General features: G+C 34.3%; 1 non-coding gene across 1 annotated transcript; it reads right to left on the reverse strand.

Moving 5' to 3' along the window:
* Window positions 1–16,891: 16,891 nt before the first annotated feature.
* On the reverse strand, window positions 16,892–16,998 carry LOC115698422 (small nucleolar RNA R71). Its single transcript, XR_004008169.2, has one exon. It is a non-coding gene; the product is annotated as a small nucleolar RNA R71 (small nucleolar RNA).
* Window positions 16,999–17,525: the final 527 nt, after the last annotated feature.

A 17,525-nucleotide genomic window follows, 5' to 3' on the forward strand; every position in this document is an offset into this window, starting at 1 on the left:
TTTTTCCAATTTTAAATATTTCTATTTTAGATTGTTTCCAATTTTTAAATATTTCCTATTATGGTCAGATTTAAAAATTTGTTAAGTTCTTTAATATTTATTTATTATTTAATTATAAGATTAGATATTTTGATATTTAAGATATTTTAAATTAAAAGATAACTTTGTCTTTTTATTTAAAATATTATATTAAAATTATCTTATATGGTAAATTAAATAATTAATAAATTTGAAATTAACATAGATATTTTTATAGATATACTTACCATAATGTTTTCAAATTCAAAAATTTGTTATTTTGTTAAATATTTAATTATTTATAAATTATAATTATAAAAATGATATTTTTTCTATATATATCATTTTTTCCTTATTAGAAATTTATAAATCATATCTTAAATATTTAAATAACATAGATATTTTTGTAGAGATTTGAATATTGCTTAATTTGAGATATTTTGACATATAATTATGGTAATTATTATTTAACCAAATCTATTTTAAAATTGGTTTATTTTATTAAATTATAAGATCTGAAAGTGATATTGGAGATTCTTTCCTTTTAAATCATTGATCTTATTAGATATTTAATTTAATTTGATTCAAATAAACCTAGATATTTTAAAATTAGTTTCCTTTATTTGGTTAGTTTAAGAATAATAATTTAATTATATTAATATCTTGATTCACATCTGTTACATGGACAATGTTTGTTTGTTTATATTGTTTATTCAAAACTTTTTAACAAACCTATTATTTATCTGATCTAAATTGCTATGATTAACTTGTTGACAGATCATGATCTAATGATCTGATTTTAATCATAGTCCAATTGACGATAGATCTTATAAATAATTTGTAACAGGTAAATTTTGTACTTCTTTCATCTGTGTAAACCTAGTAACATGATAGGGTCCATCCGAATCATTTGACCTGTGTGAGCCTATATGTTTGCTTTTGGGCTTAGATGCATATAGGAAGCCCATTTAAGTTTTTACTAAGTAAATGGACTAGGTTGCTAAAATAAATTTTGACATAAGGAAATTTATTTAGGCCCAATTAGATTTGGGCTTATTCAATGAATAACAATTGTTTATTTAAAGGTTAAATTCCTCTCTTTTGGGCCTTGTGTGAGAGTTGGGGGCCTTAGAAGTGGGTACGACATACTGGACCCAGCTCCCCCTCACATGAACTACCCCAATTGTGAAGGCCCATTTGCCTTATTTAAATAATTGTATTAGGTTAATTATATTAGTCTAACCTAATTAAAATTGAATTAGCAACATAATTAACTTTTAAAATATATGAAATTTATTTTTCATTGTAATATTTTAAAGTTAATTTTAGAAAAACACTTAGTCAATGATATATTCTAGATAGTTATTTCTAGTACTAGTTATTATTTCTAATATTAAATAGGAAAATGTCATTGATTGTGAAATTAATTATCTCATAATTAATTTTGGTACAATCTAAGTTTATTATATTTTCCTAGTATTAAACTAGAAATAATAATTAAGTTTCCTCTTTACTTAATTATTTATTTCTTGAATTTAATACATTTAATTAAATTGAAAATTTCAATATCTAAGTTGATTTTCATCATGATACTTTGATATTGTTATTTTCATGTTATTTAATTAAAGTTGAAAATTATTTTAAGTTTGCAATCTTATTTCAGAATAACTTAAGTTTGAATAATTTTCAGAATATATTTTATTTTATTTTATTAATCATTTCCCAAAATTTCGAAATTACATTTCTTTAATGTAGAAATTTCGAATTTTATTTGAAAAATAGATTAAAGTTGAAAATTATTTATTTAATTTTGGACCAACTTAAATCAGTGACTTTTTCATTTGATGGTTAATTAAAATAAATGAACTAAAATTAGAAATTGGATTAATTAGTCTATGAAAGTCTAGATAGATATTATCTGTTTTGCTTGAAGTATTTTTCTAGTGTATTTAATTAAATAGAAAATTAATATTTAAGTTGATTTTTTAATCATGATACTTAAATATTTGAAATTTTTCTTAGATATTTAATTAAATAAGGAAATTATATTTTTTGTTGAAAATTAATTTTTATTAATTTTGGGCCAACACAAAATTAGAGTAATTTTCCAGGATTTATTTTATTTTATTTTAAAGTATTTTCGAAATGCAATATATATTTATAGAAAATTAAATTTGAGTTGTAAATTAATGTAAATTAATTTTGAAACAACTTAAATTGAATAATTTTCTAAATATTTATGGAAATTAATACTAAGATGGAAATAATTCACGTTATTTATCTATCTAAGTATAATTTATAAATATTAAATTAAAATTTATATTTGGAATTTTTCATTCTAAATTGGAAATTTTAATTAAATAAATATATATTTAAAATAAATGGATTAAAATAAATATTAGAAGAAAATACAACCCTTCATTAAATAATGAGCTTTTTGTTATAAGGATATTCGATCTCCATTGTTGGTTTTACATAGCTATTGTTTTAGTGAGTAATCCTCCCTAATGGAGGAACGTTCATTAGCAAGTTAGCACCGTTTAATCTCGAAAGATAAGTAATCTTGTAAGTTTTTTATATAGTTTATGATCACCCTAATGGTGGCGACTATATAAGACTTGCAAGAATATGAAACAATGGTGGAAGCTCATAAGATAGAATAGCCTTGACTCTCGCCTAAACGGGACAACGCGGATTCACATCTTGATCGAATAAAAGGTTGCTAGAATGTTTGACATTTTAGATGAGCTGACAACTCTATTCAATGAATGGTAGCTTTGACTCTCGCCTAAACGGGACACTGATATCAGTTTGTTGAAAACCTTGGAAATTATTTAGGATTGTATGTTTTAGTATTTTCACTTGTCATTCCTACTTGCTATGTGCTTGATAATTTCTGAATTGTGTATGAATTTGTATTGAACCATGTTATTTTCTGTTATTAAATTGTGGTTTAATTTCGAATCTTCATCGTTGGTCTAACTTGATTTGTTTTTCTAATGAGATAAATCCCTAATGGATTTTCACCATTAGACTAACATAATAGTGTTAGATCTCGAAAGATAAATATTGTATACGCAAGGTCTAGCTGCTCATCAATTGATGACACCTTAAACTAGTGTTTTACAATATGAAACAAGAAGATTGTATAAATAAGATTACTTTGACTCTCGCTAATCGGAGCATCGTTGGATTCTTATTTAAAACGAAATTATCCTAATTCCTCTTAGCTTATTCATTTCGAATTAGCTTAATGACATATCATTGGATGAATGGTCTATAAATCATATAAAGTCATATTTTCTCTTAAGAAATTAGATGACACATATGATTATATTCCCGGAATTCTATCCCTAAATGATATAAATCCTCAATTTTAGATATCTCCTTCTTGTATAGGCAAATCATAGAGTTAGATTAGTAGTGGTGGTCCAAGAAAGAATTACTAATTATACAGTTACACTTTCACAAGTGTTTCATAACCATTTTCTATCAATGGATTTAAACTGTATGAGTTTAGTATTCTGTGACCAGAATCCACTTGCACTATTCTAAGAACTCTTTGATGTAACTAAACTTAAGTCACTAAAAGATACAACCACATTTTATAAATCTATGGCATTTGTATCTTGTTCATAGTGGTTTTGACAAGATCATTCTCTACAAAGAGTTAATATGCCTATATCCACTGAAAGTAATTTCATCTCATTCGCAGATGGATGTACATTCAGGGGTGGATATGAGTCTTCGTTGTATTCTTAAAGCGATCACTCTAGATTTTACCTTATGCAAAAGAAATTTGAAATGTTTGAAAAATTTCATGAATTTCTAGCAATGGTGAAAGTAGGTGGTTAAAGATCTTGCGAACTGATAGGGGTGGAGAAAAAGTTAGTAGATATGCAGTTCAAAGATCATTAATTTGATTTTGAATAATATCCAAACTTACCTCCCCAGAAATTCGAGTTGCATATTGATGATTAGTTACTAGTCGTTGCCTAAATCCTTCTATGGAAATAAAATTTCAGAATGATGCAATGGTTGTATACTTAATGTAAATCATTACTAGATTCATGGATGACCTAATCGAAATCTTAAGAAAAGCTAGAACTGCTAACCCTAGTTTGCATGTTTGTTAGCTATTCTAAGTGATTAGGGGTGGAGCATCCCATAGTCATTAGATAAGAAAGTGTTTGTTTAAACAAATACTGCTTTTCTAAGAAAATGACTAAGTCTGAAAATAAAGTAGCAAATAAAGGAGATATTTTTTCTTGATTCCATAAGTATTCTATCATCTTATTCGTTACAAGATGATCCCACTGCCTCTGTTGTCTTAACACAACTGAAGAGTTCTATACCATTTAGTTTTCTTTGACATAGTTCACGATACCTTGTTGTAGTGGGAGAGTTTCAAGGAACTTTACCTTCTTATGACTTGGAAGACACTAGTGATTAAAATCCATTATGAGTTTAAACAAGTAATGGATTGTCAAGATAAGAAACTAAGAAGAAAGCCAATAGAACTATGGTTTGATCCATTCACATGGAGTAACCTAAAGTTTTCTATTACAAGGACATGAAAGGAAATTTTCATTTATAAGTCTATTCAATGGACTTAACAAAACTTCCTGTTCCTAGTATTATAGGTTTGAGTTTATCTAAACCTATGGCTTGTGGTATACCTGGTAATTACTTACTCTAATGCAAGCAACTTACTTTAGCAAGATGCTGAGCATTTTTCTTTCCAATGGAAATCTATAGAAGCTTCACAACTTCTTAGACATAGATTTTATTTATCTAAGGAAAAGTCTCAACTATTCCAGAGAAGATAAAGCCATGAAAGAATTTCTTAAATCAACAGTGAGAGGTCTCAGATATACTTTAGTATGCCTTAGACCAGACACCTGCTGTTGAGTGGGAGTAATGAGTAGGTATCAGATTAATCCAGGAGAGGAACATTGGAAGACAATCAAGTAAATCTTAAGATTAAGAAGAGGAACTATATGTTAGTCAATAAGGGTGTTTATGTAAAACTCTTAGACTACACCACATCAGATTTCAAAACTTGCCTTTGTGCTAGAAAGTCTGCTGATGAGATGGTGATTACTTTGGGGGTGGAGTAGCGATTTTGGAGAAGTGTAAAAACCTATCTGAAATCACTTGGTCTACCAGAGAGAGACTGAATGTTAAAAGTTGCAGGAAAGATACTTTTTCAGTCTAAGGAAAGTTCTATACATTTGTGGCAGTGTTCCAACTTGCCTTAACTACTAGGGTTACTTCCTGTATAACAAAAGAGTAGTTGCCCAAAAGTATAGAATCCAGTATCCCAAAAGAGTAAACATATAGAGAGGAATTTCACATTATCAAGGATTTTGTGATTAAGGAAGAGTAATGGTGGAGAAGAGGTTGTGTTTAATTCAACCTGTCAGATCCCATTACGAGGAGTATACTACTATTACACTTGATTGGTATATCAAGGTGTTAATGATTATTTGAAATGCACTTTTTGTTTTATATTAGTGCAAGTGGGAGTTTGTTGGGTTTTATGCCCTAAATAAAACTCATTTCATATAATCAGATTTACTTATTAATAAAGATCAGAAATAACATTTTATGTTGCATGGTTCACATGATTTATTTCATGATTATATGTGTATATAATGTATGAATTCTTTTTAAGTCCAGAACATATGAGTTGGTTAAAGATTATAGTGTTGTCAGCACAGTGGAATATAATCTTTATTATATGTTCAAAAGTAGATTCACGATTTGTCGAACACCGGATTTAGACTGACATGGTATAATCAGCGATAGGTATTCTTACACCTTGGAAAAGTGTTATGTCCTTTCCAGGACATTGGCAAAGTTTACCAGTATCGGATGCATGGAGTATGCATTGGAATGGACCGATATTGAACTTTGAATTAGATTTTGAAACTTACCGTAAACATCTATTCAATTCAATATCATAAGTTGATCCTAGATCACATGATCGAAATCCTGATATGGTTAGGCTCAATTTCAAGAGTATTATTCGTGTTCTTTGATTTGTTAGTTAAGCCTAATTTTTAGTCTGGGCAATACATACATTTTGGGAACACGGTAATGCAATTGAGTGGGAGCGCTAACATAAATATGGAATCTATAGCTTCTATTTGGCAAATAGAAGTAAAGGATGATTTCCTTCGAGCTTAACCAAACGAAGATAAATGGTGGAGATCTCATGTCACTTAGGTGAAATATCATTTATACAGGGTTAAGTGTTTTAAGGATAAAATACATTGTAGGGTGTTACGGTAATTTAATCCCTGTACAGTGTAAATCATCTATATAGAGGATCATTGATCACATTAGGGTTATAACAATGGATAACTAATGACGTGTCTATATCGTGGAACATATAGAGCGTTTCTATATGACTGAGAGTGCAATTCCAAGTTCTAAGTGTGGATTCAATGAGGAATTAATAAGTTAGGGAATTTACTTGGTAAATTCGGTTCGACTTATTGGAAGCTCGGTTATATAGACCCATGGTCCCCATACTAGTTGAGGCCATACTGCTTGTAGGACTCAGTTAATTGATTTTAATTAATCAATTATAATTCTAAAAGTTAGACTATGTCTACTTTATGAATTCTCACAGTTTAAGGATGAAATCGTAAAGAAAAGGGTTTCTAGGTTTAATTATTAATTAAGAGACTTTGTATGTCTAATTAATAATTATTTTAAATGACAATATTATTTAATAATCTATTTTAGTTATTAAATAATTAGTTTTGGCATTTAAATGATTAGAATTGGAAAAGTGGCATTTTTGGAGAAATTGAAATAAAATTGAGGAAACTGCAAAATCCAAGTGAGGCCCATATTCCCTCTATGGCCGAGCACTCCCTTTGTGTTTCCCAATTATTATTTTATTTTTTTAATTGTCATGTAATTGTTGATCAAAGCCTAGCTATAATAGGAAAGTGGTGGATCACACTAAATAAGGCAGTTAATTGATTACACAGTAATTAAGGAAACTGTTTTATTTAGAAAGTTGTGCTCTCCCTTTTCCCTATATAAAGCAACCTTGCTCTCTTCTCTTGTATGGATGAAAAGCCACGAAATTGAGAGAGAAAAATAGAGAGAAATTTCGAAATCCTTGTGAGATGAGTAGTGCCCACACACATCAAGTGGTATCTCAATCATAGTATGGAAGACTATGGAATTTCTGCATCAAAGAAGGAGAAAAGAAGATCCAGGTTCAGATCTTGGTGATGCTCTGCTACAGAAAGGAATCAAGGGCTAGAGATCTGAACGGAAGGAGTCATATTATTCCGCTGCACCCACTGTAAGGTTTTCTAACTTTATATGTGTTTATTTTCATTGTTTTAGAATTCATATTAGGTTGTTAATCCAACATACTTGTTAGTAAATCTAGATCCTAGTAAAATAATTTCCAACACTACCTCCCCTGCTAAATCCTGATGCAGGAGGGGTAGGAGCCCCGCCACTCCCTGAAGTACTAGCTGACTCCGACATACATCCAGCTGCGCCCTCAGCTCGCAGTGCCTTCTCCACCATCTCAGCATAGGTGGTCTTATCATCGGTGGTGATCATAAGGTCATGTCGAATCTTCGCATTAAGTCCATCCAGATACTTTTCCTTCTTGCTGAAATCGGTTGGCACTATTCCCGAGGCCAACCTCGCCAACTGATCGAACTGGGTGGTATACTCTGTCACGCTCATGCTTTCCCGCTGGGTCAGCTGGGTGAACTCTTTCCTTTTGGCACTTCTAACTGCCTCGTTATAATACTTTGCGTTGCAGAGTTCCTGGAACCTTTTCCAGGTCATGGTGGTGACATCGTGAATCTGAGACACCATGTCCCACCAGACTAGAGCGTCTTCTTCGAACTGGAAGGTGGCACACACCACTCTGTCATTCCCGGCGACATCCATAAAGTTCAGTATCTTGGTTATCACCGTTAGCCACTGCTCGACTTTCATGACATCTGGACCTCTCAGAAAAACCGGAGGTGCTTGTTTCCGGAACCTTTCATACAGGGGTTCCATTCTGTTTGCCGCTACCACTATCTCAGCCTAAGCAGCAGGGGCAGGTGCCACAGGAACTTCTGGCACAGGCACTACAGGAGCCCCCTGCTGCCTCAATCTCTGTATCTCAAGATCTTGTTCCTCTATCCTGGCTTGCATTTCAGCAAACCTAGTCTCCTAATTCTGGGCTTCTTGTTTGGCTTGGGCAGTCTGGGCAGCCTGTGGCGGGTAATCATCACCCCGACCACGAGCCCTGCCCCTGGGACCTCTACCTCGGCCCCTAGCTTGCGGGGGAAACTGAGCTCCCTGTCCCTGATTTGACCCCACTGAATTGCCCTGGCTCCTGGTCGTGATCACAGAGAGCTTACTAATGCCTCTTAATTTGGAAATTAAAAACAAAACATGTGCCTATTCTACTATCAGGCTACTAACATGCTTCCTATCAGGCTTTTCTTGATTGAAAATAAATAATAAGCTACTAAAGCAATAAAAGCTTGCTGAACCGTAGAACGAGCTAACTGTTGATGATGATTGTACATGTCGTGATGATCTTCGAAAGACAACCTGGCGGCTCTGATACCAAATTGTAACACCCTAACTAGCATAGGCGTATTACGTGATTTTTAAACATACTGTGCAGCTCGTTGCTAATCAACGAGGTTTATGGAAATCGTGATTAATTAAAAATTTTGCTTTTTAATTAGCTTATAAAATATTTATACAAAAATACTCGGGATCCCGATTACAAAACACTTTAGAAAAGTTTACTGACTAATCAAAATACTTGTCGCCTAGCGACTAATTACAAAATAGCACTGCTGTCCCGAGGATCGTACGCTCGAGGCCTAACCGCCCCGACATGTACAATCTTCACCGGCTCGCTCTCACGGTCCTTCAGCCTTAGCCTTACCCTTACCTACACATAAACATAGCATTGTGAGTCGACAAACTCAGTAAGAAAAGCATAATCAAATATCATACATAAATCCCGAGTTATGATCAGACGCCCATACCCCTGACCATAACCCTAACTGCCGTGTCCCACACGATACTGAGTCCTGAACGTTCATAAGACGGTACTATTGACAAGTAACAGCCTATACTCGGTACACTGGTCATACTCCAGCTGCTAGTCATACTCTAGCCTGTACCGATGTGTTACAGTATCAGCCTATACTCGGTACACTGGTCATACTCCAGTTGCTAGTCATACTCTAGCATGTGCCGATGTGATACGTCAAATAGTACAGAACCACCAACCCTAGTATCAGCCTATACTCGGTACACTGGTCATACTCCAGTTGCTAGTCCTACTCTAGCCTGTACCGATGTGATACAGTGTCAGCCTATACTCGGTACACTGGTCATACTCCAACTGCTAGTCATACTCTAGCCTGTACCGATGTGACACAGTCGGATGGTTCGAAGCTAACATACATATCTAATGTAATCTAACAGGCTTCCTACATGCATGCTAAACATGTAATATATATATGCATATTGTTATACTAATCTTACCTGGATTCCGAATTCAGGTGTGCCGGTCAACCTGACTGGAACGAACTGCACGGCGATTTACAGGCTCCTAAACCATAACAATCACAACACTATAAGTGATACGCTAAATCACTTCCCGAGGACTTAAACTAGAAACTAAAAGTTTCCCTATCGATAAAAAGCATGGCAATACCCCAAATAACATAAAAACGAGAAAATCTAGGGTTCCTGAAAATCACCCAACCGGCAGACCGGTTGCCCAACCGGAATTCTGGTTCTGGGAATTTCAGAACCCCATCCGGAATTCCAGATGCACAACCGGAATTCCAGTTCCTCGCAGGAAACATTCAAAAAATTCACACTTAGCTCAAATCAATTCCAAACCATACCAAAACTTCCAGACCTGTTCTAAATACCCTAAAGAACAAATCCAAAGCACTAAAACAGCCCAGAACACACAGATACTAAAAATGTCATGTGAGCTCCAAGCTTTGAGTTTCAAACTCAAACTTGGCTAAAGCTCACCTACAAGCATCAAACCTTGATTAAAATTACATATTCATGCATAACAAAACTGCAGAAAACAATCTCTAACTCATGCAACAACTACAGCCACCAATTTCGAAAATTTCTCTTTGAAACTTAAACTTTTGAATAGAAAATCCATAACTTTAAACAACACCACTAATCATGCACTACCAGCAGCTCAATTCAACTCAAATAGTCATGCTTTAAACTTCAGAAACAACATCAAAAACACAGCAGCAATATCAACTCAACTAAGCATGCAAAACATCATCTTTTTCATCAAAAATTCAAGAAAACTTAAAATAAAGCTAGAGGAACACACCAACAACAAGAGATCACAAAGTCTTGCTACAAAGGGCTTGAATCACCAAGAAGAATCTCACCTTCTTGCTGCTCAAGGAGGGCCGAAAATAAGAGGGAAAGAGAGAAACCTTTTCTTTTTCTTTTAAATTTTCTAACTTTTCTAATTTTGAAATAAAGGAAAAATCATGCAAATCCAACCTTATATTCAGCTAAAACCATATAATTTAACCAAATAAAGTCCACTAAAGGACAAACTAACAATGGGGCAAAATGACCATTTTGCCCCTTCACACTAAAATAACATAAAGAGCACTAAAGGGGTATTTTGGGAAATTCTAAATTCCTGGCCAACCCCGACATTCCCAATGTCTAAATAACTGTCCCCTATTACTAACATACTAAGTTGTGATTGTACTGAGCCAAACACCGAGTTCTATGTTACCGGGCACCGAGAATGCAAAATTATGAAAATCACTAAATGACATAAAATGCATTTCAGAATTCAACAATAACAGTATAAATAATTATTTAAATATCTATAAATAATTTTCCATAATTAAACATGATAAACTGCTAATTTCCAAATTAAACTAAGCGGTCTTTATAGTCACCATGGAGATACTTCTTGCTCTCCCCTTCTTCATGTCCTCTTCTTCTTTGGCAAGAATAGCAGTCATCTCCTCAATGGTCCACTGCTCCTTTTGAGAATTGTAGCTTGATCTGATCGAATCAAATTGAGAAGGAATAGTTTCCATCACAAACCACACCATGTAATCCTCACAAAGATCCAATCCCATGCCCTTGAGCTTTTGGTAACAACCTATGAGCTTGTCAATGTGGGCTCTAATATCACCCGTATCAGCATAATTAGTGCAATGGAACAAAGTCAAGCACTCATTTTTCTCATTCTTTGAGAACTTTTTGTACTTTTCCTTAATGGCAGCAAGAAAATCCTTTGCATTTTCAATCTGAGGAATACTATCACGAATGGACTCATCCATGTGATACCTCATAAGCATCAAACAACAGCAATTGGAATGCTCCCAATCCTCATAGGATTTCTTATCCTTTTTAGTGGCATCATCAGCAGGTTTAGGAGGTGCATCCATTCTCAAGGCCAAATCCACTCTCATAAGAGTCAAATTCAACATGAGAGATTCTACCCACTGTTTGTGGTTGGTTCCATTCAGTGTCAACATGGCAGAGGTTCTTAGAATGCTTAAAGTTGAATGAGAAACAAGAGCAATAACCATTAAATGCATGTTATAACAAAATCATGTCATTTATGCTCTTTTTCTCATAAATAAATGATCGCAAAATAACAAATGATCATCATGTATGCTAGAGTTCTTAGACAAAATTAATAAAGTAGAACTCATACACAAGTGAGAACAATCTATTAAATATTATAATCAAATGCATTAATTTACTATCGAGAGGATAGATAAATTGTGATTCATAATATTTAATAAATTTTCTTCACCATATTAAGCATCCTTAACAAGCAATTATTATCGATAGGATAATTAAATACTTATAAGGATTTTAATCTTATATGGGAAGGTGTCTTTTCAATGTGATGTGGTGCTGTTTAGAAGACATAGCTTGATTGTCTAAATTTCCGGGGGCAGCTTTGTCCCATGTGGCTCAATATTAGAATTCTACAGCACATGGTTTGGCAAAGCATGCCCTTCGGTAAGACGATGAGCTATCCTGGTTCGAGGAGGTGTCTCCGCCGATTGTGGATTGCTGCTTTTTTAATCATGTGTGATTTTGATCACCGCGTCAAAAAAAAAATATTTAATTAAATTAATATTTAAATGTTCTTCATTACCAAACAATTTTCCATGCTTATCTTACGATAGGTAAGAAAATAAGCACTAATTGTTTAAATAAACATTAATTTATGCTATAACAACATAATATTAACAACTAAGATTATGAATAAATTCATTAATTAATATTAAGCATAAAATTAAGATGTGGGAATGATAGAATGCTAAAAATAGAATAAATTGGTGAAAAATGGCCCAAAGTTTGACCTTGCACGCGCCCCCACGCGCCTTCCCTCCTCTTTTCTTTTTTAACTGACGTACGACATGTCGTTTATGAAAAATGACATGTCGTTTTCGTGAAACAACAGGCAGTTGGGTCTAAAAGACTCGTCGTTTTTCGCTGCAAATGGGCTGCGAGGTCGTGTGTACGACATGTCATTGTTTGGAAACGACATGTCGTTTTCCCTGAACGACATCCAAAAGGCCCAAAAAATGACACGTCATTTTTTGCTCGGTGGGGCTGAACCAAAGGGCGTACAACATGTCGTTTTCTGTCGTCCCTGTCACCAAAAAACCTACCCACAGGTCTGCGGGTCTGCAAGCCGGATCGGCGCGACCCGGTTCGTGACCCGGTCGGTTGGAGCATTCCCGGGCACCAAAACCGACGGTGTTTGAGGGATTTTGTTCCATTTTCAACCCTCTATCAATTTCTATCATCCATTTCATCCATTTTTCACAAAAAAAAAAATATAAAACACTACCCATAAACACAAATCCGAAAATGGGTTTCCACCATTGATAAACTCAATGAAAAACCTTCAATCTTATAATAAACCATGCAATAATCATCCAAAGAACAAGATAAACCCATTCTAAAACATTTAAACTCATTTTATCCGAAAATATAAAAAAAAAAATCAGATTTGAAAAAATAAATAAATGGGTTAGTTCAAATATTTTGGAGCTCTAAAATCAAGTATTATAGCTCTTGATACCAATTGTTAATCAATCACATAGATTATGAACTATCCAAACACACATTAAACATTATTGCTCATAATCATTAAATGCAAAATCAATACTTTATTTAGAGCATCACAAACTTATCAAAACACATACCTCCCATGTTGGCATTTTCCATTTGAGCTATGACACCAAAACCTTCAATGTGAATGTGTCTCCAAGATGGTAGAAGAGGAAGTAGAAGAGGAGCTTATAAAAGCAAGCCCTTTTCTTATCACCACACACACTTTCTCATCATCATACTAACACATATTAACCCTTTATATATATCCAACACCTAACCCTAAGGGGTTTTATTAGGCTTATTGGGTTAATGAGTATAATTAGTGGTAGACTATAATTTAATGGGCCAATTATAGTTTTAGGGTGCTTTCATGTGCCTCTAATACATTTATTAATTATTAACCATCCCATTATGGTAGTGAATAAATATTAGGCACATAGTTAATGATTGTGTTTATGGTATTAAGCTCATGATTATATCAACACAGACAATGTTGTTGTAAACTCCCATGTAAATCTCTCTACCTAATGCCAGCAACTCATTTCACTTCTCAGCCAACAATTTAGCCAAGCACATCCTCGTGATGATCCAAACACTACCACTGCAACATCCAACATGGATGGTAACAAATCTTTTTTTTAAATTTTTTCTTAGATCATTGACAGTGGAGCCACACACCATATGTGTTTCACCAAGTCTTGCTTTTCTTCATTTCCTACTGATGCTTTTCCACAATATGTGAGTTTACCTAATGGCACAAATTCCAGTTAAGAGTATTGGTACTGTTAAGATAAACAAGCTCATCACTCTCAATAATGTGCTCTTTGTTCCCATATTCAACATCAACTTTTTTCCATTACTGCTTTTCTTGACAGCACAACTAATTTGGTTTTTTTTCAACATGATTCTTGTGTCATACAGGTTCATTCTCCAAATGTGGTGATTTGGACAGCTAAAAGACTTGGAAAACTTTATATTCTTTTCCAAGAGTCTCCTCCTATAGCTAGTTCTAGTTGCTCTTTATTTTCTCAAAATAATGTAGACTAATGGTATAAACGCCTTGACCATCCCTTAATATACATTTCAAATACATTTAATAAAAAAATTAGATTTTGGTTTTTCCATTTCATAAAACCATCATTGTCATGTTTGCTATCTTGCCAAACAAAAAAAAAAACCATTCATATCCAACAATAACTTTGCTGAAAATGTATTTGATATAATCCATATGGACATTTGGGGACCTTTCAATGTCATAAGCATCAAAGAATATAAATATTTCTTTACAATTATCAATGACAAGTCTCGATTTACTTGGACTTTCATGCTTAAAAACAAAGCAGAAGTCCAGACAGTCATTCCCATATTTTACAGCCTGGTATGCACACAATACTCTAAGCCTATTAAGGCCATTCGATCTGACAATATTGCCAAAGAACTAAGCATGCAATCTTTTTATGCATCTAAAGGCATTGTCCTCTACCATTTTTGTGTAGAATGCCCACAACAAAACTCAGTTCTGAAAAAGAAACATCAACATCTACTCAACATAGCAAGATCATTGGTTTCCAATCTCACTTACCTCTTGTTTACTGGTCATACCTCATTCAAACTGTCACATATTTAATGAACAGAACTCCTTCTGCACTGTTCCAAGGTAGCACCTCCTATGAACAACTTCATAACAAATCACCTAATTACGACTACCTAAGATGTTTTGGATGTTTAGCTTATGCTTCTACTCTAACATCTACAAGACACAAATTGTTAGGTTATAATTAGCCTATGTTTCGAGTCTTTAAAATTAGCATTATCTCGTCTATTGGTATCTTTTGGAGCAGTTTTACGCTTGATTTTCATTATTTCAGGTTCCCGAGGTGTTAAAGTTCGAATTCAGTCAAATGGCAAAAAACTGGGACAAACTTGGAAAAAAATTGGAAAATTCGGCTCCAGACGCATCAGTAGTCGCGACCTCCAGAGAGCCAGGTCGCGACCCTTTTTCCTGGTCGCGACCCTGGTCGTGACTTCGAGAATTGGCAGAAACTCGGTTTTTCGAGTTTTGCCTGTAGTCGCAACCAGCTTAAATGCTAGTCGCGACTAGGTACGAAAATCGCAGATTTGACCTAATTTTGACTTTTCTCTCAATTGGAGGCATACCACTCATCCCTATATAAGGAATACGACATTGAAGGTCAGAACTAAGCAAAAACAGACCTAATAGTGGAGGCAAGTGGAGAGGAAGCTATCTTGAAGACCCGGAGCGATACCACCTTCTAGTTTCTTCCTTTTACCCTTTTAATTCTTCTTTATGTTTGTTTTTATTTCTGAATTAATCATGGATGTTTTTAGAGTTATTATGAACTAAATTTCCCAATAAGGGAGGATGATGAATGTTGTTTAAGTTTATGCCTAGTTAATAAATAATTGCCATTCCTTCATCTTATGTGTGAATATTATCTAGATTTGTGTTTAATTCAATGTGCAAGCTTGATCACCTTTTACATGTTTAATGATCTCAATTCGAAATCTAAAAAGTGAGAATTGAGAATGCTAAAATTTTGATAGTCTAGGTTTTGATGTAAAACGAAAGTATTTACATAGCCTCAGTGACTAGTAGATTATTGCTTAATGCTGATTTTATGTTGATTTAATTAAGAAGTTAATTAGAGAACATAAGATTTAGAACCTAAAAGATCTGAAAAGAGTTAGGTTAATTTATAATCTGTCATTCACATTGAGATAAGGATAGTAATTAGGTATTAACACTGGTAGCTTATCAACAGGATTCACCTCCCTAATCTCTCATCTTGATTAATCGTCGTCTATTTTCTCTTTAATTTTCTGAGTTATTTACTTTTAAATTGCAAACTTATTATTTTACCAAATAGAATCATAAGTATAGTTTAGTAGTACTTAATCCAATTCCCTGTGGTTCGACCTCACTTGCGTGAGATACTACTTGATACGTACACTTGCGTAATAAACATAATTTTCGTAACAAGTTTTTAGCGCCGTTACCGGGGAATTGTTTAAAGATTAATATTACACAAAATTATACTAACTTCTACTTTGGTATATTTTCTCTTGCTGATTTTTCTAACCTTTTTCTTGCAATATTTTCGTGATCTATTTTAGGAATCATAAGTGTATGCGCCGTCAAGGGCAAGCTGTGATATTACCAGTTGATCCCGAAATCGAGAAAACTTGTAGGAGAAATCGAAAGAACAAGAGGCAAGAGGGAGTTTCAGCAATTGCTGAAACTTCAGAAATCATGGTTGCTAATGCTGCAAACAATGGAGGCAATAATGGTAATAATGGTGGCGCAGTAGAAGATCAAGCTAATGGCCGCAGCTTGAGAGATTACATTCTCCCTACTCTGACGGGAGTGCAGTCGTGTATCAAACCACCGACAGTGGATGCAAATAACTTTGAGATCAAACCTGCCATACTTCAAATGGTGCAGTCTTTAGTACAGTTTGGTGGCCTCCCTTCTGAAGATCCTAACCTGCATCTCTCTAACTTCATGGAACTTTGTGAAACTTTTAAAGTTAATGGAGTTAGTGATGATGCTATTCGACTGAGACTGTTCCCATTCTCTCTTAGAGAACGAGCCAAGAGTTGGCTAAACTCCTTACCACCCAACTCTATTGCCACCTGGAATGATCTGGCAACGAAATTCTTGTCAAAGTTCTTTCCTCCAGCCAAGTCTGCAAAGCTGAGAGGAGAAATCAATAACTTCTGCCAACAAGATAATGAATCTCTCCATGAGGCTTGGGAGAGGTTTAAAGATCTGATCAGAAGGTGCCCTCATCATGTTATAGAGAAGTGGATGCTGGTCCACAACTTCTACAATGGGTTGGTAGGAAACACTAGAACTTTAATAGATGCAGCAGCTGGTGGAGCCTTTATGAGAAAGAGTGCTAATGAGGCTTATGATCTATTGGAGGAGATGGCTCTAAACAATCAGCAGTGGCCAACTGAAAGGAGTCAATCAAAGAAGGTAGTTGGTGTGTTAGAGGTTGATGCCATCACAAAGTTGACAGCACAGGTTGAGGCATTGACAAAGATAATTGCAGGGCAAGCTAAACAAGCCCAAGTTGTGTGTGAGTTATGTGGGGGAAGCCATCACTTTTCAGAATGTCAAGCAGATGTGGATGATTTGTCAATGGATGAAGCTAAAGCCATTGGAAACTATTCACAGAACAACAACAACAACTATGGGTTCAACCAGGGTAACAACCGAAGAAACAGTGGGTTCTATCAGCAACGAAATCAGAACCAGAATCAGAATCAACAGTTTAATCAGCAACAAACCTCTGGTGGAAATTCTAGTTTGCAGACAGATT

Source organism: Cannabis sativa, chromosome 7 (genome assembly GCF_029168945.1).
Source record: "Cannabis sativa cultivar Pink pepper isolate KNU-18-1 chromosome 7, ASM2916894v1, whole genome shotgun sequence".
NCBI classification, from domain to species: domain Eukaryota; kingdom Viridiplantae; phylum Streptophyta; class Magnoliopsida; order Rosales; family Cannabaceae; genus Cannabis; species Cannabis sativa.